This window comes from Oryctolagus cuniculus, chromosome 4 (genome assembly GCF_051225735.1).
Source record: "Oryctolagus cuniculus isolate XC-2025 breed Fujian yellow rabbit chromosome 4, ASM5122573v1, whole genome shotgun sequence".
In the NCBI taxonomy this organism is placed as follows: Eukaryota; Metazoa; Chordata; class Mammalia; order Lagomorpha; family Leporidae; genus Oryctolagus; species Oryctolagus cuniculus.
This window is the reverse complement of record NC_142870.1, coordinates 167342641-167370254: the sequence shown is the minus strand read 5'-3', so window position 1 is coordinate 167370254 and position 27614 is coordinate 167342641. Positions and strand designations below refer to the sequence as shown.

The window sequence follows — 27614 nt, the reverse complement described above, 5'->3', positions numbered from 1 at the left end:
TAAATTTTGAGATATAGTATTCTTATAAATTTCAATGAGGATCTATAGGGTTTGGGTGTTAAACCTTTCTTTGCCACATGGAATGCAAATGCTGCCCTCAGTGGAATGTCCTTTTCATTTTAGTCTCGCTGTTTTCTTCATTGTACTCAACTCTTCAATTTTTTATGTATTCAAATCTGTCAGTCTTTTCCTTCATGATTTATTCCACTGCTTCAAAGCTGGAGTTCCTGTTCTTTCACAAATCTGATAAATATTCTATTCCATCTCCTGCTGATTTTTCTGTCATTCAATTCTTTATATTTAACTCCTTAATTCATGTGCAGGTTGTGTTTGTGTACTGTGTAAAGTAAGAACCTATCCTGGTTATTGCCCCAAATTATTGACCAGTTATTCGTACTTGATTTATGAAATATTTCCTCCTAACATTTTTATTATGGGAAGCTTGCTTTATCGTGTGGTATATATTTTTTTCCCAAACACTTTCTTCTATTTCTGGGGTTTCCAATCTGTTCCATTGATCTGTATTTCTGTTTTTTGTGCCAGGAACTGAGGGATTTCAGTGGTGTTACTTTATAATGGGTTCTCAAGTATGCTAACACTCTACCCTATTGGCTGTTTTATAAATAGCATTCTTTAGTATTGAATATGTTTTTTTTTTTTTAAGGTTCATTTATTTACTTAAAAGGCAGAGAGCAGAATGAGGGAGAGTCAGAGAGAGATTTTCTATCTGCTGACTCACTCTTCAAATGGCCACAAGACATAACTGGGCCAGGCCAAAGCCAGGAGTCAGGAACTCCATCCTAGTGTCCCGTGTGAGTGACAGGGGCCCCCTACTCGGGCCATCATCTGCGGTTTCTCAGGTGCAGAAGGAGGAAGCTGGATGGGAAGCGAGACAGCTGAGACTCATACCAGCGCTCCCCTATGGGATGTGGGCATCACAAACAGTAGCTTAACCTGCTGTGCCACCACACAGAGGCACTTTCAATTTTCTCATAGCTTTAGATCCTTAAGAGACATCTTGGTAGATTTTGCCTGGAGTTTAAATCAGCGGTTCCAGAGTTAACTAAATGATACCCCTGTCACTCATCTGCTGTGTGAGCGTGGACAAGATTCTCAAATTACTTGGCCTCCAGTTTTCATCAACATGGGGATAATGAAGAGGACCTACCTCATGGGGTTTTGGTGGGGATTAAATGGCATCATCCACAGGCAATGTTCCGTCCCACAGGACATGGCACAGTGGAGAAACTGGTTGGGCCTGCGCTGTGGTCGTCATCCCCTGCGGCCTCATATTTGCAGCACTCATGGGCCCTGCCCGTCTTCTTCTTGCTTTCTCTCTGTCCTCCTCTCCAGGGCCTTACGTGCTGTGACAACAGCCATGCCACAGCACAACACCGACAGTGCCACTCCCTCACACTCCCCCTTGCCCATCGGACGATACTCAGGGCCTGCAGGCATCTCATTTCCCTACACCTAACCTGTCTGCTGCAAGACCTCTTCCTGCCCCAGAACTCTGCCCACTGAACCCCTTGCAGCGGGATTCAAGCCAACATTCCACTGCCACCCATCACACGCTGTGGCTCCGTCCCTTCTCTGTGGCAAGGTCCATCAGCACGTCATGCCTGGGTTTCCTCATCCCTCACATTGCATGGTTATCATGTGCCTTGAATTTGCCAAGGTTGGGTGAGTCAGCTCATGTAAGCCACCTGATGCAGTGTTAAGGACAGCCTGTAACTTGAAGAGCCCGCTGCAGAGTAGAACATGGGGCTGCCTGTTTTCAGAAATTGCCAGGAATTCGAGAGTGGAGCCCTCTATCAGCTCCAGGCCCCTGGGAGCATGGGGGCATTGTGCAGCAGCAAGGGATGGACACCATAGTTTGTCCAGGGATCCTGACACCCAAGTGCCTGTGTCTTTTCCATACACTCCTTGTAACACATGTGTTTCCCCCGAATCCTGAATTGGCAGTTACCACAAAAGAGCCACAAGTGAGGGGACTTGGAAAGATGGTGGCAAGGTACAGACGAGAGATATCACCCACTGGAGGAAGAAGCTGATGGGTGTTAGCACAGGGCCGATGCCTTCTAACTGCCCTGTTGTCTGCAAAGATTCACTCGTATGCATTCAGAATACTGGTGGTAGAAGTGGAGACTGTGGGGCAGTGTGTCACACTGGGGTCAGCCATATTTGAGCGCTGGGCCTTCAAGCCTGGCTAAATATAGAGCCCAGTGCAAAATAAAAATTCAGGGCCCTTTGTTTCAAATGTATCCAGAATTTCAGCATCGTGACACTAGAGCATTAAAGCCACGCATGCTCTCTGGAAGGCGGTGTCCTGTGCAACTGCACAACTGCACAAGCGCTGGCACCTGGCATTTTCCTGCGGTGTTACATCACATGGTAGCTGCCAATACATGCTTGCTGAGTGAAAGAATCCATGAATTAAGGCATGAGCTAATGTTGGTGACTTTGTTGTATGCATATAATGATTTGGTATAGTGGATACTTAGGACAGGGTGGCTTAAAAAGGGAGATGTTTGAGGGGAAGATGAACATTTTATTGACTCATCTAATGTAGCCATGGAGGAGACCTCTTCCTATGGCTTGTGAAAATCCAGCAGGATATGGTATTGTAACTTATCGTCTGCTGTGTTCTGTTGGCCAACTCGTCCTCAGTTCAGAGAGTTCAGGGGGAAAAAAAGCATGCAGGTGCGACTGCAGCTGTTTCAACACCCTTGTTTTTAGTTCAGTCTTTTCCTACTGCTTGTCCTCGGCTCTGGCTCTGTGTGTTATGAACGTGTCCCCCCACTAGGATGTCCTGGGAACGCTGGGGCCTCACTGTAGGGTAGGGATCCTTCAAATACTGGCAGTGCTGCCTGTAGGGGAGCTCGCTCTAGTCCACTGTACAGCACCTGTCAGCTCAGAAGGGAGGCTGTCTGGGGGCCAGTTACCCAGGTGCTAGTGAGGGGGACCAGAATACTGTGGCCGGTGAATTCAGTACCCCTCAGGTCTATCAGGTGAGTTAACAATGCTTGAGTACAAGATGACCAGAGAGACAGAATTCTTATTTGAGTCTTCCCATTCATCAAAACAATACATGATGAGCACCTACTATGTGCAGATACTCTTGTTGGTTCCTGGGATGTATCTCTCTTCTCAAGTCATTTCTCTAATAAAATGCTCATCCAAAGACTTGGAAAACTTATAATTGGGGACTGGAGTTTTAAGAAAAATAAGCAAATGTAACTATATCCAGAGATAGCTGTCAGTGATAAACTGTTCATTATGTTAAAATCAATCTAATAAATTACTTGCTAAGAACAAGAATAAAAGAAAATGTAACAACAGTGAATTGCTCTTCTTCGGTTCTTACAAAAGGAAGCTCAGTTTGGTTTTCAGTTTACAATGCGTCTGTCCTGCGGTTCCATTTTTCTTTCACGCACACATTGTAAGTGTCATCTCACAGAAGCATTGCAAACTGAGCTCTGGCTTCTCGCACAACCTAAACACCAGAAGCTGTCAGATCATGTCTTTGAAATTAGCTTTTACTGTCTATTTTCTCATCATTTGAGCACAGAAAATGCTATGGATCTAAATTTTTCCATCATATAATTTATATTTAAGAGAACTAAATTTGAAAACTTTCTTAAATAAGTTTTCTATTTACTTTTTGTTATGAAGTTGAAATATAAGTCACTTCTATTATTAATTTATTAAATACAAATATGAATTTATTAAATAGAAACATGGTATTAGTTTATATATATTAAATATATATAACTACATAAATATATTTGTACAATACTTGTTAGATTAATATTTTCCATACCATTATCATAAAGCTAATATTGACTAAACTATTTTAAATCTTGCTAACCTCATTCAGGAGTTTAAAGTTAGATTAATGCTAATGCTCTATGAAATTTTTGTTATTTTTCTTATAAAAATAAATAGAAATATGGTTTCTTTTGTACCATTGAATTTATTTATAGATATATTTTTTCAAATATAGATGACCAAATTCTGTATCACTTAAAGATATTTTCAGGTATCATCACAATTCTTCATTGCATAACTTCAATTCTTCTGGTCAAAAACTGACTGATGCTAATGCAGTGTTCATCATGTTAAAATCAGTCTAGAAATCACTTGCTCATATATACATGTGCATTGAATGTTCTACATATACAAGGGAAATTCAAAACCTTTATTGAAAATGGAATTAATAGATAAGTATGTTTCATGCCAGAAGAATTTGAATTCTAACTATAATTTTTTCATAGTACACATTTTACATGATTTTTTGAAGACCCTTTGTATGCATAGATTTCAATTTTTTGTGCCCAAATTCCATATTCCATGAACTTTTTGAAGTACCCTTGTACAAATATTTATGCACACTCACATAAAGAAAGAATTTTTGATGGAATCTAGGGGGTAGAAAGTCTGTTGAATAAAGAAAATTTTATAAACTTATGAATGTCTTGGTAAATATCTAATTTCCAAATTTTGAAGGTCAATTTTTTGAGCTGTAGGGCTCAATTATGCTTCATGTTTTTTTTTTTTTTTAATGTAATGACAATTCAGGAAAACCACACAACAATTTGGAACACAATCTTCCAAAGGAACCATATATTGAAGTACTGGATAGAAAAGGAAACTTCACATGTATGTATGAGGAGTGTTGAGAAAGTTCACAGAGAATGTGTACTATGAGAAAAACTAGACCTGGATTTTACAATTATTTCTACACAAAAGTAAACTTTGAATTTCATTTTCCCATGAACTTTTAAGGGCTCTCGTGTGTCTTCAACCCTCCTTCCTTTCCAAGATGACTGCACAAACCACGTCAGCCAGATCTTCTTACCTCTAGCATTGCCACTGCCCCAAGCCTCTCTCTCCATACTATTAGGGACCACGTATAAACAGCCCCTAGATCATTTGTTCCACTAATAATTCCTGCCTTCTCTGTAAAACATGAGTTCCCAGACAGGTCAGCCAAGGCCCTTAGGTCACAGACTTTGTCTCTTCCTGCAGCCATAACTTCCACCTGTTCAGGCCACAAGAGCTTCTTTGATATCTCCAAGGTTCTCGTTCAAGATCTCAGCTCTCTGTGGTACCATAGTTTCAAGTGCCCCATTTCCAGAATCTCACTGCTCCCATGGCCTCATCTTTCCCCGGCGTTATAGACATATAATGCATACTCACATACATAAACTTCATCTCATATTTCATGTGAGGCACAGCGTATTTATGTGGTATGCTCTGTCAATGTTGTCTTTAAAAATGTCCATTGTAGGTTTGACCCTCGTGGGCAGTGGTGCGAGGAGGAGCGAGTGCTCTATTGTAGAACCATGTAGAAACATATTCATATGATTTTTTAGCTCCCTGCTAGACCAGTGGAGTCATTTTCTCTCTGTCCACTCTCTCGCACACTGACACCTCTAAGCACTATGTTTCTGTCCACTTTTGATGACCACGGTCTGTTAAATCTTGTTATTTTCAAGTGAATAAAGCTTGGGCTTGACTCCAAGTCTTTCTGGATAAAGAACAGGTCAGAAGGGAGACTTGCTCAATTCTCATTTGTATCAAAATAAAAGCAAAAATGACTTAGCGAGTGCAGAAGCTAAAATACACCATGCCGTGAAAATAAAAGTATGAAACCCCAGGTTCTGCAGTTAACGAGTTGCGAAAACGTGTGTGTATGTGCTGACCCTCAGCCACTTGCTTTGTCAATAAACCCCATATATATGCCATAAATTTGTTGTTCATGCCTAGAATTCACTAAATAAATATTCTCTGAGTCTGTTTTAATGCAGCAGCTTGGAAAGAAACTGTGACGGGCTTTAGCTGTCTTCCCCATGGAGGCTTTGCTCAAAATTCTCATTTATTTCCGAGAGAGAACATCTCTCAATAATGTACAAGGTGACAGAAATTCAGCTGGATTTAGGAGAAAGCTGCAGTCTCAGTAAGTAAGTAAATAAAGCACAAAATACAAGACTGACATGCAGCAGCTCTTCAGAGGGCCTTTGTTAAATGCCCCTATGAGAAATGGTGGTGCTATATCCTTTTCATATAGAGAAAAAAATCTGGTTGCGAAGTGTTGTATGAGCTACACTCTGTGTGGTAAATTTGAATCCCTGTTTAGCCAGTTTGAGTTGGTATTGCTTATATTTGTATTAGCCATTGAGTTTTTCTTTTTTTTTTCTTTTTTTTTTTAACTTTTATTTAATGAATATAAATTTCCAAAGTACAGCTTATGGATTACAATGGCTTCCCCCCCATAACGTCCCTCCCACCCACAACCCTCCCCTTTCCCACTCCCTCTCCCCTTCCATTCACATCAAGATTCATTTTCGATTCTCTTTATATACAGAAGATCAGTTTAGCATACATTAAGCAAAGATTTCAACAGTTTGCTCCCACACAGAAACATAAAGTGAAAAATACTGTTTGAGTACTAGTTATAGCATTAAATCTCAATGTACAGCACACTAAGGACAGAGATCCTACATGAGGAGTAAGTGCACAGTGACTCCTGTTGTTGACTTAACAAATTGACACTCTTGTTTATGGCCTCAGTAATCTCCCTAGGCTCTTGTCATGAGCTGCCAAGGCTATGGAAGCCCCCTGAGTTCACCAACTCTGATCATATTTAGACAAGGCCATGGTCAAAGTGGAAGTTCTCTCCTCCCTTCAGAGAAAGGTACCTCCTTCTTTGATGACCCGTTCTTTCCACTGGGATCTCACTCACAGAGATCTTTCATTTAGGTTATTTTTTTTCCCCAGAGTGTCTTGGCTTTCCATGCCTGAAATACTCTCATGGGCTTTTCAGCCGGATCTGCATGCCTTAAGGGCTGATTCTGAGGCCAGAGTGCTGTTTAGGGCATCTGCCATTCTATGAGTCTGTTGTGTATCCACTGAGTCCTAGCTACCAACACACTGTCTTCTGCTGGCATTCCTCCTAATAGCTCTTTGACAGAACTTCAAAAACCACATCTGGCAACATCTTCTTCAAAGTCACACTCTGTCTCCTCTTTCTTTTTTCTTTCTTGACCATCTTCCAGGCCATCTTTACATAAAATCTCAGCAATAAACATTCCTCTTCTCACCAAACAAAACGACATTGCAGTAGAAACAGTTCTGTTTCAGATACAGTTATTTTGATTACTATCACTTCCAAGTGACAGGAATACTATTTGGAATCTTTTTTTGAATAGCAAAGTATGGCTTTGGTAATGTAACTTTTCACTGAATTTATTCTCTAATTTCAAAAAATTTTACGATCCATGTTTATTTAAAAATTGAGAGCAAGGAAGCAATGGACAGAAGGTGGATTCTCACGTGTACTGATAAAAGGTACACATCTGGTCAGGGAGAGATGCCACAGGGAGACACAACCATTCCCAAATTGGTTAACATGAAGCACTGATGCCTTGGACTGTCCTATTAAAAACTCAATGGCTAGGCATCAGTGCTTCATGTTAACCAATTTGGGAATGGTTGTGTCTCCCTGTGGCATCTCTCCCTGACCAGATGTGTACCTTTTATCAGTACACGTGAGAATCCACCTTCTGTCCATTGCTTCCTTGCTCTCAATTTTTAAATAAACATGGATCGTAAAATTTTTTGAAATTAGAGAATAAATTCAGTGAAAAGTTACATTACCAAAGCCATACTTTGCTATTCAAAAAAAGATTCCAAATAGTATTCCTGTCACTTGGAAGTGATAGTAATCAAAATAACTGTATCTGAAACAGAACTGTTTCTACTGCAATGTCGTTTTGTTTGGTGAGAAGAGGAATGTTTATTGCTGAGATTTTATGTAAAGATGGCCTGGAAGATGGTCAAGAAAGAAAAAAGAAAGAGGAGACAGAGTGTGACTTTGAAGAAGATGTTGCCAGATGTGGTTTTTGAAGTTCTGTCAAAGAGCTATTAGGAGGAATGCCAGCAGAAGACAGTGTGTTGGTAGCTAGGACTCAGTGGCTATGACTTAGGAAACGTTACAGGCTGGGGATAGAATCGGGAGCTTTCCACGAAGTGATGCAAGTCCTTGAAAATGATACTTTAGAGGCTTACTGAAGAGAAGCAGAATTCTTGAGTAACATCTGGGGATAAGGCACGGAAGGTTGAGGTGTGTGAGCAGCTGGGGCACTGGCCGTGTGTATTACTGTGGAAGTGAGGCCGATGACAGGAAGAAGAAAGCAGGGAACGGAGGGGGATGCACTGGAGGGGAGCTTCTGAAGTTGAAACAAGGAATTCCTTTGATTATCTTCCCAGAATCATGACTTACTGCCACAGTAATACTGTGAAGCACTGTCACGGAGGTGTGGCAATGGAACATAGTAGGCGTTTAGTTTTCATGCACCTGCAGAGAAAGGGGACCTGTGGGGTGGCTGATTTGGGCTGGACTCAGCAGGGGTGGCTCTGCTCCGTGGGTCTCTTACCCTCTACCCTGAAGCAATGGGGTCCCTGATGCTTACCACGATGACAGAGGCACAAGAGCAGAAGCCCAACCGCATGAGGCCGTTTCAGGAGTCTGTGTCACATCTGCTGACATATGAGTGGCCAAAGAAAATCGCTTAATGGAGCCCAACATTAAAAGATATAGATTTTGCCCCACTCCAGTGTTAGCCACATCTGGCCACATGGATATACCCAGTATCAAAGGAGCCAGGAAATATATTACTCCCTTGGAAGTAAGGACGTGGGGGGAAATATTTCTGGACAGTAATCTAATCTGCCACAAAGATGGTTACTTTTAAAACCAGCAATTTAGGCATAATTCAACAAGATATAGATTACGGAGTAATAAAAGAGAAATCAGACTGTAGTCCACCAAAGAGTTGCTTTGGGATCCTGACTCAGTTTGATTGAACAAATGCTTTGTGCTCAGAGTACGGTGCCAAGTGTAATGAAGAAAATAAAAGATGAAAGTGATATAAGTGGCTGTCATTCAAACTTCAATCTGAGGAAAAGGTAAATTCCTCTGAAAACTATGAACATATCAAGGCAGGTGTATCGAGAATTATCAGCAAGGTGTAACAGGCACAGAAAGGAGGGTAGAAGAGCTCCTCTTCTGAGTGACTGGAGTTCAAGTGCAGAATATTCTGGACTCCAGCTAATCTAGGAAGAAAGGGTGTTAGAGAGCATTGAAAACTTACATAATCATTATGGGGTTAAAGAAATAGAATGTCTCAGTCTTGCCCCAGAACCGGGTGGCCCAGAGGCCAATACCCCTGCCCCCATCGGAATTGTGCTGTGAATCTACCACAGGAGACCAGCCCAAGAGCCAGCCTCCTCCACCATGATCTGCACTGGAAACAATGGACTTATATCATTACCCCTATTCTTCCACTCACCTCAGTTCTGAAATGATGGCTTTTTGCAAGTGCACCTGGTTAACTAACTTTTTTCTATTTTTTAAAAATTTTTATTGACAAACAGTAATTGTACATTTCTATGAGGTACAATGTAATATTTTGATACATGCCTACATTTTAATGATCATATTGGGATAATTAGCATCCATCATTTCATATATTCAATGTTTCCTTGCAGTGTGTATATTCAGAAGTCTTTCTTCTAGCTATTTAGACAAGTACAGTATGTTATTTTTAACTATTATTACCCTACTGTGCAATAGAACACCAACAATCTTGTTTTTACAATAAGGGAAAAATACTTTTTAATTCAATAAGAGTAAGCCTTTCTGAGATTTGACATAAGTATATATATATATATTTTTTTTTTTTTTTGAGGGAGTTAACTTTGGAGAAGAACCCAAGAATGGTGCATCTTTTACAAACACTTAGACATTACTATAGCTTATGATACATAGATCAGTCTCCTTAGCTGCAAGGGACTTTTAGAAATGTACAAGGCTCTGCAGCACAGGACTGGTCTGTAGGGGGAAGCTCAGTAGATACTGAATCAGTTCCCACGGTTTTCTACTGGAAATTCGGGGAAGACTTCATTGAAAGAGTGACATTTGTACCAGATCTGAGAAAGCGTGGACTTAGGACAAGGATGGCACAGGATCCTGTTTATTAAAGGTGCTTTACAAATTGTAACACAGCAAGCAAAAACAAAGAAGGCTTGCTTTATGGAAATGGAATGGAATGGGGTTACCTTAAGCACCCTTGTCTCAGTCTCAAGAACCCAGGAATAGTTTTAACTCTCTACATGCACCAGACCTGTGTGTTCACAGAGAGCCTCCTTTTTTCATAGCACTTTTTGAACATTTACTATAGTGTCTTACACCAGGCTAACCCCATTGCATATGTGATGGAATTCCTTATAACTCCTTTAGTTCCCTTAACCATCCTCTACGAAGTAGATTGTTGTTATCCGCCCAGAGGATAAGTTACTTGACCAGCTTCTCATGTTAGTTAGGCAAGTAGACAGTGGCAGAGTCAGTCTGACTCTAAAGTCATCAAGCATAGTCACTGTGGTTCCTGGTGAGGAAATGGGGAAGGGAGGGAAAAACAAGGAAGGTAGCATGGAGCCAGGGTGGGAAATGGAGGCCTGATGGAAGGCAGAACTGAAAGAGGCTGCAGAGAGAGACCTGGAGCAAAACCATCAGGTAAGAAGAGGCTCCTTCCAAGATCTCAGTGCTCCCCTACGCCTTGCCTAGACAGAGATTCACCGAGAGAGAAGAAAACACCTGGTTCGTGCAACCATTTCTATAATTAGCACATGGCAGGTGGCAGCGCATTGTACAAGCATTTATTTCAAAGGCCAGGAATGGTGGGTGGACCCAAGGCTTGAGGTCAAGTTTTTGGGTATCATCCAGACTTGTTTGTTCTTGGCTCTGCCAACAACTAGTTCTGAGACTTTTGGGGCAAGTTACTGCATCTTGCCAAAGCACACCTGTAAAGTGGGATTTAGTTAGTTCATGGAATTGTTGACGACAGATTCGAGATAATGAACACCCTAGTGTTCAATATATATAATTAAATGCTGCATTCATTGTAGCTGGGTAACCTTCCTGCCCATCTCAATTTCAGGTATTTTTCTTGAATTTTGCTGACTTGCTGTGGTCTAAGCAGTTTTCCTGCTGGTGTATGTTGTTAAGAAGGGTGTCTAGAGACCCAGAATATACACTCTAAAAAGAGAACCCCTGAAGCAAGAGTGGGGAAACATTTTGTAGTGTTCAAGCTCCTTCAAGTTTTGGCAACCTTGTGAATCTAATGGGCTAGTCATGAGAAAGTTCGGAGGACTGGAGTTCTAGATCTTCCTCCTGCACTTCTTCATACCCCTTGGGGGGGATTTGGCCCTGGAACAGAGACAAAAGGCAGACATAAGGCAGAAGTGCACTAACCCAAGGCTCCGTGATGGCCCTCGGAGTGTTCACTGATGCATTCGCTAGCCTTGGCTGTACGTGGCCAGCCTTCTGTACGCTAGGGTGTGCTTGCTCATAAAAAAGACTTTGATGGGTTACCCTTTCATCTCCTTTTTAATTCACTTTCCACTTTCCATGTAAATTTTCCTGAACGTTTATGCCTTTTATAGGCTTCTGATGATCTAGCCTCTGATCTATTCCCTTTTCCTTTTTTGCTAACTAATACTTTCCTGCTTTCTTGTATCAGCTGATTTTTAAATGTCAGACTGGGTAGGTGGATTTCAAAAGCTATATTTAAAAGGAGACCTGCCTGCATATTTGGCTCTTTATTAGGATGGCATACTTAAAGAGAGATTTGATAGGGTTCAGGAAGCCATTTTTTATTTTCTAAAAAGAAAATCTTGGAAACAGAGGTACGGCTGTTCACAAATGCTTCTGTGAATTACAGGCAGTCTTTCTGCTGAGTTCAGAAGCTCACAGCCTGAGTACTGAATGCAGCCAGCAGTTTTGGATAAACCCACCCTGGACACGCTGAAGGAAACACAAAGGGAAAGCGGAAAACTTGATAGGGTCAGTGTGCGTCATTGGCTCTCAAACCCATGCATTTTCTTCCCAAGATTCTCCCACTTCCTGAACATGTTCCTAATGTTGTGGGAAAATTGGTGAGGTGAGTCTAGGTTGGCGTCCTGGTGTCAATGACAATTTACGAGACTGGACACAATAGTAATAAGAGAAGAAGCAAAGTTTTATTTGAGTTGAAGACAGAGAAGCTCTGAGCAAATGATGGGGCTGGTAGAGAGAGAGACCAAGCCCTGAGGTCTCTCACACTGGAGGTATTTGTTTATCTTTAACACATCTTCAAAGAACAAATGTAGTGATTGTACTTCAGCTATTGTGAAAGCAGGGCCAGTCTTCATGGTGCCTTTTCCAACTTGTTTTTCTCAAAACCTAAATCTTGTACATTGGCAAATATTTGTTAGAATGAGCTTCTGTCCTGGTTTGTTTGTTGTGTATGTGCAGGCAGGGAGCTATGGGATGGAGTTAGTCTGGCCTGCTTCTAGTCCCAGACACCCTGACCAAGGACTTTAAGCTACCCTGCTCTCTCAGTTAGCTGTTGCTTCCTAAAAAACCTTCTCCGAAGTCGGTGGTTCACAAATGCTCTTGTCACTCCTCATGAGCCTACAGATCATCTGTGGAGCTCTACTGTCTTGCCTGCTTGCTCTTACACCTGCCGTTAGCTACGGGTCAAGCAGCTCTGCCAATCATGGCTGTGTCCGCCTCTGTAGGTTGGACTAGGATGGCCTCAGCAGAGTCAGGTGAGTACTCTACATGATCTTTAATCCTCCACCAGGTTAATCTCGGCTGTTCTCTCGGCAATGGTAGGGTTCCAGGAGAGCAAGTGGAACTAGCATACCTCCACTTTTGCTGTTGCCCAGAGACCAAAGCTAGTTGCAGAACCAGCCCGGACAGTCAAGAAGATGATGTGGAGGAAGACACCCCATCCTTGGATGAGAATAACGTTAAAGTCATGTTACAGAAAGCTGTAATGGGATGCTCAGTCCTGTATCTGTAGTCCTTGCACCACAAAGGCACCTTGCTGTCTAACTTGATACATTGCGGAGTGTTTTGTGGCTTGACAAGTGTTTCAACATCCGCAATCTCACTTGACTCGTCTCAGAATCCTACAGGATCTATTTTATTCTTTTTATCATCTCCATCTTAGCTATAAGGAAACCGAGGCCCATATCAGTAGAGGAGCTCAGAGCTTCAGTGTAGCCAGGACTTAAATTTAGTTCTCTTGTTGCCAAGCTCCGAGTTCTTTTCATGGTGCATGAAAGCACGTGTATTTCATAGGATTAGGTGAAAGTAAGTGCTTCTTGGTGTGGCTGAATCACATGCCTGCAAAGAGGAGTGAGTTGTTTTGCCTCTGCAGCTGGTGGTTCCACACTGCTCAGTGAGCGGAGGTGACCGCTGTCTCCTGGACAGTCTTAGATCTCTCCTGCCAGCACTAGTAAGGCGAGTGTGAGGACGGTCAAGAAGCCGACGGCTTCACCTCTGCACACATCTAGGAGAAAGCTGTGGCCATTTTCCAGGGCCATCCCAGTGGCTCACACAAAAGAACCAGCCATGTGAGGTTGACTTCGGCCAACCTGTATGAACGTGAGAAATACTCCATTACCTCTCACTTTCTTTGAGTAGAGAAAGTAAAAAGAGTACTTTGGCACATGGCTGCATCTATTGCTATCACAATATACATTTCTGGATGTTTAGCTTTCACTTCCAGCCTTCGTTGATGTAGCAAATACTTATTCAACATTTCCAGTGTCTCAGGCCTGTTCAAGGAGGGCTCCATGCCTCTGTGAGCTTGTAGTCTAAGGAGTGATGCAGACAAACATAAAAATAACTGTAATATCTCCACCATCCTGTGAATGTAACTTCTCTGTAACTGTCCCACTTTAAAGAAAGAATTGGACAATTTCCTGTCTAAACAGTTTTGTGAAGGAGCTGTCTCTCAGCAGGACCCAGAAATTCCCGAAGGAGAGGAAGAATCTCCCTCTGTCCTTTGAACAAATTTCTGAGTATATATCAACATATTACTAATATATAATAGCCATCTGTGCAAACAATCCTCTTCATGTTTATTCTAGTGCTCGCTTAGACAATTTGGGGCTTACTGAAAGTTATGTGCAGAAACTCTGAATTTTTTTACAATGGTATCTTCTTCCAAGAGCTAGTTTAGAAAGCTCCTCTCTTTGTTGTTGCTTTTTGTTAGCAAGAAGAAGGATCCACATTCTTTAATAAGTCAAGCTGATGGTGTCATCATGAAAGCATCTTTGTATATATCTTAACGTCAATAAATAACTATTTCCTGTTGTAAACAAGACCAATTCAGTGGGCATGGGATTCACGAGGAGGTGAAAGGCAGTTCTCGGTGGACGTGATACACTCTGGTCGTCTCTGTAGATGGAGCCACCGTCTTCATCCCTGATCCCGATGCTGTAATGCTGAAGTGGTTCCCTTTGGTTTGCATTCTCAGTGAAAGCCTCCTGGGTTTTATAGTTACTAAAAAAAAAAAAAAAGTTCTCCCCAAGCACACCCGAAGCTATCTTTTCAGAAAGGAAAAAAGAAATAAACTTACGTCCTACAGTTGTTGCCCTCTCCTAGCACAGAGTTAAGATTCATTTTTAGGAAAACATGCTGAGTAATTACATCTTCCCCCTCTTCCAGTTTATCTCTGTTAAACACAGTCAACATCTCACTGCTTAATTTGCTCTGTCAGCCACGGCTGTTAAAAACTGGAGCTCTCAGGCCTCTGAGATTTCATGTCTGCAGTATAATTTCACAGGCAGGATTTTTTTTTAATATTTTGTATTCTTGGCTCATTGACAGTCAAATAGCTTCCACTCCATGAAGCTTACATAGTTAGCCATTGAGGTAATACGCTCTTTATCATCTGTAAGCTTAGCCATGGAGTCTGGACTCCACCTTCTTGATGTGCCCGGCCTCCTGGAGATGCAAACATTGGTTAGTGGCAATCCTCGGAGGCGCTCCCTCTCCATAGCCCGCTACGCTGTGGACGACATGATGCTTATCCCTGCAGTGGTGTGCACTCTCAAAATGCAATCACAACTTCCTCTTTTTAATTTCCTGAAGGAATATAGATGATAGCATTACCAGGCAACTTTGATTGCATCAGTCGTGCAAAACTGAATCTGCTCCCCAAAAGGCTTGTAGGTGGGTCCTTTTGTGCCTACCTTGACAAAGATAAAAACAGTGGACTCTCTGCCCTGCACACTGCTACTCTGGCCTTGGAACCCATAGAGATGGTGTAGAAGAGTAAAGACACGTTCTTTCACGGCCCTTCTGGAGGTCACATTGGCAACTGAATGCTTTTTCAGGCAAGCCTGGGTGTCACTAGTTGAGTTTATCATTCGAAGATGAAAGATATCAAATGAAATGGGTACTGCAGGTGACCATTTGTCCACTTGGGAAAATTTCATGGGTGCCCGTGACTTTCAATGTTCTAGCCAGAAGAGTGTTGTCACTTTAAACAAGTGCTTCCTCTCTTCCAGTGGGCAAGGCTTTGGTTATGTCCCTCATAGAGCACACTGAAACAGTGGTGCAGAGTGAGGAACTCCTGGATTGATTTAAATGGACAGGAGGCTGGCCAGGTGTCTTTCTGTTCATTTGACTGGATAAAGCCAACGCAGGAACATGACTTTGTAGATTTGTGATGGGGGCTTATATTTGGACCACTACAGAACCATTGGTTTCCTCGTGGAATGACTCAAATGTCAGCTAGGATTCTCTGTAAGCCTCATCCCACAGGGGAACATGAAGCTCAGAGAGGACTCCAGGGATTGTTCAGAAGGTCCAACAAATTCACTTTACTGTATGTTGTTCCTTTGTTGTTTTCTTGGAAGAACTCAGTGATGGTCAGTGGGAAAAGGAGTTTTCCATTCACCACTCTCCTGGAAGAAACCAACTTTGCTTAACGGAAGTAATTTGAATTTTTTTAAGATTGCAAAAATGATCACTTGAGAGAGCTTTATATTCTGTCTGGGTTAAAATTGAAAATTAAGAAAATTTAAAAATAAACAACGGATCTCCCAATTCACTAAAAGCTGCAAGCCACATGCTCATTGTATTCAAGCCTGTTGCTAATATTTGTAAAGCTCTATTTGGAGTTAGTATGCACACTTGATGTCCCGAGGAAGGATTTCTGAATGGAAGCAGGGAATGTCAGAAGGAAAACGCCCTACATGTGAGCACGCTGCGTAAACTGGAACTGTCTCCATCCACGCAACTTGAAGGCCATTTCTTTCCACTGGCAAGTAGCCTTGGGTAGTAGCGTCTTTGGAGTGTGTTTGACACTTCACAGTATACTTGGAAAATTGGAATTATGGTGGCAGTAAGCCATGGTGCTACGCAAAGGGGAAAACGTCACGTTCGCTTCTTGGCCTTAAAAGAGAAGTTGGCTTGAGAGGCTGTCTTTCATGACTCTCCTTTAGGAATCTGACTATATTGAAAATTTAATGCTTGATTGGCACTTTCTAAAGGGATGGAAGTTGGTGAGAATGAAGACTCTGGGCTCTCAGCTCAGTACAGCCGTCACACCAGTTTCTCACCATCCACTGACACTGCTGTCACCTACCCTGTGGGCAGTTAAGCCTTGAGGGCTTGCGAAAGAATTACCCTGTCACCGTAAACAGGACCAACACTCAATGTCTTGCTGCAGGTTGGACTGTGGTAGCACGTCACTGACAGCTCCCCAGTGTTAACCAATCAAACTTCGGACTCCAGCACTTTCTAAATTCTACAAATGAACCAAGAGTTGCTGGAAGTTCCTTCTCAGACAGTCATTTTGCCCCTCAGGCTCCTGTCTCTGTGCCTTTGTGACTCTCAGACACTTAAGGGTGAAGTGGGACAGGGGAGTACAGAGAAAGAGTCAGTGCTAACTCTTCTGCTGAGTTAAAGAAGCCAACAGGCCCCCTGTTGCCCTCATCTCCCAGGCTATCCTAGCTGGGTGGGACCATCTTAACAGTAGATCCAGGGCCTGTCCTGAACATGACACTGACTGTGACAAAGTCTCCCTTGTTCCTCCTGTCGTCTTTCACAGTGCATTGCTACATCTCATTGCAAAATGCACCACTTCAATGGACTTTGGGCTTAACCTGCGCTGTGTAACTGCCCTACGGTGTCTAAAATGAAAGCTAAGCTTTCTTTTCATGTCTTCTTGTGCTAGTGTGTGGTTTGTGAATCTGGCTTCCCTTACATTTAAAAGGAGAAAAAGCTCTTGGTAATAACCCTGAAATTATCTAACGAAACCTGATGAGCAGCACTGATCCCAGCCGCATTTTGTGCTCAAGTTTCTCGGGGAAGTCCTCGGTCAGGTGCCTCCTCGTGTGCGGAATGAGAAACCAGGACAGCGCTTTAATGAGAGCCTTTCCAGCCCACGGGCCTGGGCAGCCTTTGGAAGTCTTCTGCCTGCTGGGTTTAATTTCAGAAGCGCGTCCTCGCTTACTCTGCCAGCCAGCAGCAAGTGGGGTTTTCTGCCTCATTACCCTTTGCCATTCACTTGTTGAGAAAAGAGGGCAACAAAATTGGTTGGAGGTGGGGAAAGAGAAGCTCGATTTAGCCCTGCCTTTTAATCCTACTGGTGTTGAATCAGAGACAAAAGCCTGGGAGTTTTCAATGGGGTTTCCTCTGAAAGCTAGGAGCAGTGCAGTGGTAAGACCATTGGGGGGCGCCAGTGCAGCAGAAATCTAACAGTTGCTCAGTGCACCTAACTTAAAGTCTAGTAGACACAACTGTAGGAAAAACTAGGTGGGGATTTGGTGGGGCATATGGGCACATAATACTTCCAATCACCTCTCTTAAGAGGTTCTTATATTCTACCCAAAATCTGCAATTTTTTTTTAAAATTTGATCTTGCTTGAAGTACTCAGTTTGCCTACAAAATAGCACTGCGCTGCTTTCTCTCAAAACACACTTCCTTTTTATTTGCTGCAAAGGTTGACCTTGTGGTTCAGATGATGCCCTATGTCTCCCCAAAGTATGTGATATATGTAATTTTCTATTAATGATAGCCTTGACCAAAGCCTAATGCTCATTGTAAACTAAAACTGAACTAAGACAAATGAATTAGCAACTTGTTTTTAAGATGTATTTATTTATTTGAAAGTCAGAGTTACAGAGAGGCAGAGGCAGAGAGAGAAAGAGCGAAAGAGAGAGAGAGAGAGAGAGAGAGGTCTTCCATCGCTGGTTCACTCCCCCAAATGGCCACAATAGTTGGAGCTGCACCGATCTGAAGCCAGGAGCCAGGAGCTTCTGCTGGGTCTCCCACATGGGTGCAGAGGCCCAAGGACTTGGGCCATCTTCTACGAATTAGCAACTTTTGAATCAAGCTGAAAGTTAATCTGAATATGGATTTAGATCAAGTCATTAGAAGCCACCAAGAGAAAGACACGTAGGGATGGGCAGATCTTGTACGTGTGTGTGTGTGCTACCATTGGCAATCTGTGGAGCAGCTATGTTCAAAATATAGGCTGCAGGGAGAAAGGAAGGGAGAGGTGGATGTTGTTGGGTAGGCTTCTGCATCGTTGGAGAGCATCCATCAGTAATCACTCGATGGCCGCTGTGGCATTCCCCATGGCCTCCCTCTTGGGGTGTTATTCGGGCACCTAGTAGACCTTCCAGTTTGGAAACCTAAGTAGGAAGGGTGGCCCGTGACAGTAGATGCAGATACTGCATAATAAGCACTGTTACAGCTTTCTCCGCACAGACTGTCAGCAGGGGCGCGGTGGTCAGCGCGCACACTGCCCAGCTCGGGGTGCTTGGAGAGCGGTGTGAGTGCTTTCAGCAAGAACACCAGAACAGCATGGCAGAGGAGGAGGACTCTGAGCATACCTGCACGGCTCCTTCTAAGCGCTCCTGCTTGGGGTCTTAACCCCTTCTCTCCCGCTTGTAAACGCGTGTCACAGTGGGCATGAGTGGGAAAATGTTTCCAAAAAAGAGAATGATCTGAATTGTACTCCAGTTGGAGGAAGAAGAGGCAGAGTCATTAACCCATTCTTGTAGTTTAATCAGACTAAGATGTTGACAACAGCACACAACTCACCGAATGTCGGCACCATCTCCCGACCTGGTCTGAAGACCAGGGCTCCTGCCCATGCGTTCTTTTCCATTGCCTTGGAAGAGCCTGTCTTGTGTCTCCATCATTCTTTGTTCTTCTGTATGATATCCAACCTGTTTCATATCATGTCACGGTTGTGTGTGTTTCCTCACCCTTCCCAGAGCAGTGAAAGGTACCTTCTAATTACTTTCCATTACAGTGCCTCAGGCACTTGTTTGCTTAGAACAAAAATGACAATGGACTATGGGATTCTGAACCACTAAAGAGAGGCATTCTGATGGCCCTCTTGTACTCTTGCTGTAGCCTGTTGAGAATTCATTGCCAAGTTCAACCCTTCCCTCCATATTAGCTAAAGGAGCCCAAACACGTAGAAGGAAAGCATGGTCAAAATGTCTTAAAACTCTTCTTTTCTCCAAGTTCAAAAACAAGTCCGGTTGATCTAAACTGTTGATTTGGTGACAAAATGCTCCCGAGCTTCACCTGTTGCTATAAAATAGGCACGAGGAGGCAGGGATCCCTGGATTCAGCAGAGGGATGGCTGATCAGCCGTTGGTCAAACAGTGGGAGGGTGGGGAGGAGAACCTGAGAGATGCCAGGTCTCCGGCAGTCTACCGCTGGTGAAGTGAGGTTTTGTACGCCAGGAGAAGATGAAAGCCAAGACCACTCTGGAGCGTCGTTAATGACAGTAAGAGTCGCACAGTAGGGAGCGGGGGGTTTTCCTTGGTGTTTTGCTCTGTCTTGTTCCTCCGCTGTGTAAAGTTACAGAGGCAGCCATATAACATTAACTCAATACGAAGAGCTTGTCAATCAGTGTCCCAAGGGACATGGCATTGAAATGTGGAAGTGAGAACTTAAAAATATAAATTGGTTAACTGGGGACATAGTTTGCTGTATAAGAATTCACAGTGCGATGATGGAATTATGTTCAGCTTTCTCTGTGGGTTAAAAACTCTAGCTGCCACCTCTAGTTATTGAACAATGTTGTATTTATTGAGTGCTTTTTTTTTGTGCAGCACACTGTGAAATAGATGCTGTTGGTACTGATTTTCTGGCGATAAAAGCTATTGGATTCTAGAAAATTTTTAAATTTTTTGATAGCTCGGGCCTCTTACTCAGCCACTGTTTAACCAAAAGACAGCAAGGCTGAGCGATGCAGGTGTGGAAACCGGGCACCCTGGAATCACTCTGCTCAGGGCTGTTGTTCTCCCCAGCGGCTGACTTCCTGAGAGAAGCACATTATTGATTATCCTGGCTCCGTGCGACACTTCTCACGTCCTGAGTGGAGTCAGTGGGAAAGAGCGTTGGCGGGATGCTGGCCATCTGTTCTGAGAGGCAGGGGGAAGGGCTCCCCGAATCCGGGCTGAGCTGGAATATACACTCATCATTCACTTTTGCTTTTTTCCTACCTCTACTGTAGAATCCCCCCGGCATTCATTTCTGTAGCACTGAAAATGGTCTGAAGGAAGTGCTGAACCAGCTGAATCAGGATTTGGCTTGGGAGTTTCTTCCCAGGTCCATGCACTTCCTCCAACCCTGCACTAGATGGTGACCTATAACAACCCATAGTCTCAGCGCAGGGCCTGTGGGCCAGGAGGCAGGTGTGACGGCACGAACTGACCCAACTTCTGGCTTCTGGCTTCAAGGATGAGTGGACCATTTTCCTCCATCCGATGCATGATCAGGTGTGTGTTCTGAGCTTTTTCTGTAGGCCCTGCTCACTCGCCAAGATTTGGAGGTCGTTGTGACAGGAGGCATTTGGAGCCTGTGACTATCTGGAAGCTTGACTGGACCCACCATTAGGGCCCCATGATCTTGCTGGTGCTGTGTATCAGGAACAAATTCATTTGAACGCCCTGGTGAAGACGATGACCACAGGCCATAGTCCTGGAAGGAACCGGAATCATGAGGTGTGGGACAGATGAATGAGTTTACGGGACAGGAGAAGCCAGTGGAAAGGGCTAAATCCTATGTGCATCTTTAAATCTTTGCCCCACGTTTCCTGCATTACAGCCACATACAGAGTCATCATTTCAAAGGAAATGAAAAGTTAATGTTTTTGTTTCTATAAAAATACTGAAAAGTCCATTTGATTCATAAAATACATTGGAGACGGTCTTTTAGAAGGAAATTGGATTTTAGGATCTTGCAAAATGTCCAAAGAGCTGTATGAATAGATATGAATTTATCCTTGGCCAGAATTAAGTGTGTGTGGTTTCAGATGCTATTTAATTTCTCATTTCTCTCTCCCTCCCTCTCTCCTCTCTGCTCTGTTATTCTGGCAGTCAAGTGCATCATCATTTTGACATATATATGTGTGTGTGTGTGTGTGTGTGTGTGTGTGTATGCGGTTGAATCATTATTGTTAGTAGCCAAGATTTTTTTTTCATGATATTCCATGGGAAGAACTTTCAGACAATTCTACAAGCTGGAAGTCCCCTAGTAGGGAACAAAACCCTGGATACTTGCAGTCATGTGACCCTCACCATAAACCAGAGCCTCATGCTGATTGGACTCACGAGGTTCTTCACGTGCCAGTCCATGCTTCATCTGCAAGCTTGGCTGTGATGTGAGAATCAGCTGAGGGCAGAGAGACCAGTGCAGGAGTGTGAGGGGCACCCTCTTGTGGACGTCGACTGCCCTGCGTGGCGGCCCCAACTTCCCAAGGCACCGAAAGGGCCTGTGAGGAGAAAGAATGGAAATTCTCAACCTAAATCACATTCTTCCACAAAACGACGTCTCGGCCACCTCCTGCCCTTTAATTCTCAAGCTCGCCCTGTTTTGTGCCCATTCCTTGGCATCGCAGGACCGCAGGAACATAGATAAGGACACGGAAGTGACACAAACGCCTTAATGTATGGGCGATCCGGGTCATCGTTTCGATTATGGTAATGACAGTTTTTATTGATAATTGCTTGAATGGTTTTCTCCCTTACATCCCCAACTTACGCATCCTCCATATGCCCCACATTTGGCTTCAATCGGAATCACTTGGTAAGAATTGTTACCTCCAGGTGTAGCCTCTTAGAGACTGGCGGCTCAGCAGTTCTTCAATGAGTGGCATCTGCAAGTCTGTATTTTCTACAGTTAGCACCTCCAGGTGGTGCCAAAACAACTTGACCATGTTCTGGAGACAGATGGGGTGAGTGGAGGCCTGCCTGGCTCAGTGGTACAATCTCTGCACCCCCACCGCCAGCATCGTGCCTGAATTAAGATAACACCAGGATTCAATGAACAGCAAGGCATTTCCGAGTTCTCTGTCCCCTTTCCCTCATGTGTATTCAAGCACACATCACCAAAGAGCAAGTTCATATTTTTCTAAAAGTGACCTCTCCTCTGTGAATAAGGCAAACATTTCCCTAAGTGTATACGTAATTCTTCCTACACCCCCTCCAGGGTGTTCCCCCAAGAGAACATGCGTATTATTCATCCTGTGACTAGAGCAGACACTGTGGGGGGTAACCCAGCATATGGACATTACTTTGGCAATAGAAGAAATGGAAAGGGTAGAGGGAGAGGAACCTGCTGAGCTTCACAGGGAGGTCTTGGAAGATAAACTTAAGATTTGGAATCAGACTGAAAATGTATAGGGAGAATGAATCCCTGTCAATCTGGTGGTGTTTAGAGTTAGAGAAAAGGGTAGAGCAGTGATGTCATCAGCTGTCGCTGTGACCCACCTGCCAAAGATGGCGGATGTTGGCCGTGGGCTTCTGAACACATGATTTCGGACGGAAGGCAGCAGAACATAGAGCATCCCATTGAGATGTACGGCTTTTTGAAAGAAAATTTGACCTCCCAGGGTGAGTTCAACAAGTGTCAGAACTGCCTTCTGTTTAGCTGAGCGGTTTCACAGTAGAATATGTGGCACTGGGATTTGAGTTTCTCTCTTATCAGTGCAGCACAGAGCTCTGACACAGGACTTTAGAAATTTCATGACTTTGATAACCTCGATAATTATTTTCTATCTTTCAAAATATACTTCTGTGTCAAAAATAGAGCACTTCCATGTCAGGTCAATGTAATTAGGAATCTAATTAATGGCCATGCAAATCATGACATATATTAATATTTATTCTTCATTATCATGAGTTTGTCTTATCAAACCAATTGCTCAGCAAATGTTTACTCAAAGAGCTCTCTGCCTCACCTCATTACTGCTTGACCTCACTCATTAGCACGGCAGGCATTAAATAGGCTTTAGCGAGAATCCACTCTGAGTCTTACAGTTGGACAATGAAAGACGAAAAGAAAGAAATTCATTGAGCACTTACTCACTGGCACTTCACACTTCATCTTAATTAATTCCTACAACAATCTTACAAGGTAGCTGTACTATCGCTATTTTATATATGGGAAAACCAAGGACTTACCCATGATCTTCAGTTGCCACTGAGTACCATTTAATTTTCAGTCAATAGGAACACGGTTGTAGAATATTCTGCATTATATTTGTGTTTTAGCTTTTTTTTTCCTTTTCTTCAGTTTGTGTGTCTTATTTTGATTCATTTATTTATTTTTATTTGAGAGACAGATACACAAAGAGAGATTCCACTTACTGATTCACTGCCCTATTGGCCGTCATGACCGGGGCTGGAGACAGGGCAAAAATGGGAGTTAGGAACTCAGTCTGAATCTCCCATGTTGGTGGCAAAGACCCAGTCACTGGATCCATCACTGCTGCCTCCCAAGGTCTGAATGTACAGGTAGCTAGAACTGGGAGCAGAGCCAAGACTCCAACCCAGGCACTCCAATATGGGATGCTAATACCTCAACCGGTGTCTTAATCGCTAGGCCAAACGCCAATCCCTATTTGGATATCTTTAAATTTTCTTATGTGATAGTAGGGGTCAGCCTGCCAGCCAAATGCAGCCTGTTGCCTATTTGGGTAAATGAAGTTTAATGGACGTATGCCCTTGTGATTTTTCCTATATGTGGATGCTTCTGCTTGCAACCTGAGTATTTGTAACAGAGACTGTATAGCTGCAAAACCTAAAATATTCACTATCTGACCCTTTACAAAGGAGCCTTGCTAGTTCTGTGTTATACAGACAGACACCACCTCTACAAAGGACTGGGCCACTGCTGTGTTGGCAGATACACACAAATCCCCACGTTGTCAACTTGAACTTGCCTGTCAGGATCTGAGTGCATTGCCAGGGCTTGGAGGCTTTGGCCTCTTGCACATAAGGCAGAGAACATTCATCAGAGCTAAACTTCCAAACAAGCAGGAGTTTCCTCTAAGGAGAAAGTAGTGGTGGGTCGAACCAAATATGTATTTATCTGAATCCTGTGAGTTAGGTTTCACTCTGTTAAGTTACAGCAACAAGTGGTCCTCCTATCCCCAGCACCAGCGAAGACTCAAGGGTTTATTATACTACCAAAGGTGCATTTCCTGGTCACATTTCGTGTCCTGAGAGTCAGTGGCAACTCTGCTGGTTCCTGGGCTTCCTCCCAGTGTCCAGGCTGAAGGAGAAGAGCTAGTTTGGGACCTGCCATTCCTCTGTCAAAGAAAAAGGAGGGGGCATTTGATGCAGTGGTTAAGTCACTGCTTGGGATGTTGGCGTCAGTGTCTGATTCGAATCCCTGTTACTCTGCTTCTGATCCAGCTTCCTGCTAATGCACCTGGGAGGTACCAAATGATGGCTCCAGGACTTGGGTCCCTGCAACCCACGTAGGAGACTCAGATGGAGTTCCTGGCTCCTAGCTTTGGCCTGGCCCAGCCCTAGCTGTTATGGACATTTGGGGAGTACAACAGTGGTGGAAAATTCTCTCTCTCTCTTTGTGTGTGTGTGTGTTTTTGTGTGTTTGTGTGTGTGTATCCGATTCGCTGGCTGTCTACTTTTCAAATTAAATAAAAATCAATCAATAAATACTATTTTTTAAAGATTTATTTATTTATTCAAAAGTCAGAGTTACACAGAGAGAGGAGAGGCAGAGAGAGAGAGGTCTTCCATCCGTTGGTTCACTCCCCAGATGGCTGCAATGGCCGGAGCTGCGCCAATCCAAAGTCAGGAGCCAGGGGCATCCTCCCGGTCTCCTACGTGGGTGCAGGGGCCCAAGGGCTTGGGCCATCTTCTACTGTTTTCCCAGGCCATAGCAGAGAGCTGAATAGGAAGTGGAGCAGCTGGGTCTCGAACTGGCACCCATATGGGATGCATCAGGCCCAGGCAGCTGCTAGAAAAAAACATAATAGCTCTTAAAAGTGTCTCCCAGACTCAGATGCCCTCTGACAAGGGCATCAGGGTATATCCTCCTCCCCCAGGGGGCGCTGCAGACTTCCAGACAAAGGCAGGGATGGGCACCAGGATAGCAGAAAGGAGGACAGGGTAACTGAAAACAGAAACAAAGTTGACCACAGGCCAGACACTCAGTCTCCGATCTGCCACCTCCAACGCACCATGCTCCGAACTGCACTGTGGAGTTAGGGCAAGTGGGGGTATCTCGGACTCTCTGCTTCCCCACAGCCCCTCACCATGACTGTCCTCCTCGGGACAGGTCCTTGTCCTGAGCTTGGTTCCAGCCGTGCCTCATCTTGCACACACGTGTTTCGGTTTCTCTTGCTGGACAAAGAATCCGTGATGGAGCAAACACAGGTGCAGCCTGGGGCTTCTGCTTTGCTCCCATCGAGAGGCACGCTGTGTTCTGAGGCCCCCAGTCATTCCACCTCTGGTTTCTGTTTGCTGGGGTTACGGAATAGAAAATAAAATCACTGAACAAGCTGCCTTGTGATACAAGTTTCAATTTCCTCTTTAAAGCAAGCCGGCCCCTTTGTGAGCCGGAAGATGAAAGTTGCCTGGTAAACGCAGCTATTTCTGGCTGTTCCACCTGCAGGTCAGTGAGGCAGAACAAGACACTCAGGATGCTCGCCTGAGCCGGGACGCAACTGTGGTAAAAGATGAGAGGATTATTTTAGGGAGCCCTACCGTAATCCACTCACATGAGTGGAAACAAATTGAGCTAGCATCTCTCCACTCCAAGAAAGTGAGCACATGGACTTGTCAGCCGGGGTAGCGTCCAGTGTTGTGCTAACATCCTGTTTCGGTACTGCATTCACACAACTCCATTATGTCAAAAGCTAAGCAGACACAGACTTTAAAAGGCAATTGCATCATTCCTACAATTCTTGGCACAATAAAAACACTAATCCAAAATTATTTTTCCCTGTTAGATTGAGCAGGAAAGGAAAAAAAAAATCTTAGAACTGCTCTAAAGTACACAGGCTGAAAGACCTTCCAAATTAATATGAAGGCTTAGAGGTTATCTCAGCATTAAATTCTTTTGTTTTTTTTTTTTTATGTGCTATATTTGATTAATATATCCTAAATATGAAAAACCTTTTTTATTAAGCTCAGGGACACCTTGGGAATATCGCCATGAGTTAGCATTTTCCTGGGAGTGCTAGTCTATGCAATGGCCAGAAAATTCATGGTTTTCATTTAAAAGGAAAAACCCAAATGTGTTCAATTTAGATTGTGATTCTGCATCTATAAAACCTAAAAGCACCAAAGGAAAAGCTTTCACAAATTTACTATAGAAGATGTGCACAGTTGAATATCTTAAAGAGGATGTTGTCTGACATAAAGAATAAGAAACTAGGAGCTAGAAAACTGAAATTTATAATGGAAGATAGCTTTTGGTCAGCATAATTTCATTACCAAGTTAACAAAAATGCCAAATGACTAAGAGTTAATTTAAATGAAATATAGTACCTATAGAAGAAAAGTAGGAAACTTTAAGGTTATACCAACTTCCTAATTGTTCCAGTAACAACTCCTGCTTTACAAATGAAGCAGTTTGGACACTCATTTTACTAAGCACACAGGTTCTGTAGCTAGATCAGGAATTCAGCCGGGAAAGACTCAAATACCCAAGGGTGACTCAGCGTCTGAGGCTGGAACATTCTGGAAGCATCTTCACCCACAGGTTTGGTGGTTGATGTTGGCTTCTAGCTGGGGCCTCATCTGGGGCTCTTACACAAGCCTTCTCTGTATGGCCTTGGATACCTCCTAGCCTGTTGGGCTCAGGAGAATGGGACTTGGAAAAGCCTGAGTACATAGGAATAAGACAGACACTGGGCCACCTCTTCTGACCGCTCCTTGATGGGCACACAGCACCACTTCCACTGCATCTTATGGTAACCAAGGTGCCACAAGGCATCTCCCATTCAAGAAGTCTCTTGGAGATGAATGCCATCATATTTTTTAAAATCTAATTCATTTTGAAAATGGGAAACACTGCAACTCTAGGTGAGGTTAAGTTTCTCCCTATATGGTCTTAATGAAAGTATTATTTTGTTAATCTGAGTTTTTTTTTTAACTTGTCAAGGTATTTCTAGATAACCTGTAGTGGTTAATTTTGAGGATGATTCCAAAAGGAATTTTCCTTCTCAAGTAATTTAACATAATATAGAACTACACTAAATAAGACAGCTAAGATTATTCTAAGAATAGACAGTCATATATAATAGAAAGCCTAGGTCCCAGGATTAACATGAATATACAGGTTCCCAGTATGTCTTGGGGAAAGTAGGTTTACTCCATCAGTTGTGCTGAGACTACTGGGTAAATGTGGGGTATAGGGAGTTATCTCATTTTTTAAAGCACATATGCAAACCTAAAACATTTTACTATTTAAGTAAACTAT

General features: G+C 43.3%; 1 protein-coding gene and 1 long non-coding RNA gene across 6 annotated transcripts in view; one reads left to right on the top strand and one right to left on the bottom strand.

Moving 5' to 3' along the window:
- Positions 1–27614, top strand: part of GADL1 (GAD like acidic amino acid decarboxylase 1) — a 190991-nt gene that overhangs the window by 142878 nt on the left and 20499 nt on the right. The window lies entirely within an intron of this gene.
- On the bottom strand, positions 24845–25668 carry LOC138849405 (uncharacterized). Its single transcript, XR_011388231.2, has 2 exons — positions 25444–25668; positions 24845–25145 (listed from the first exon to the last, which is right to left on the bottom strand). It is a non-coding gene; the product is annotated as an uncharacterized LOC138849405 (long non-coding RNA).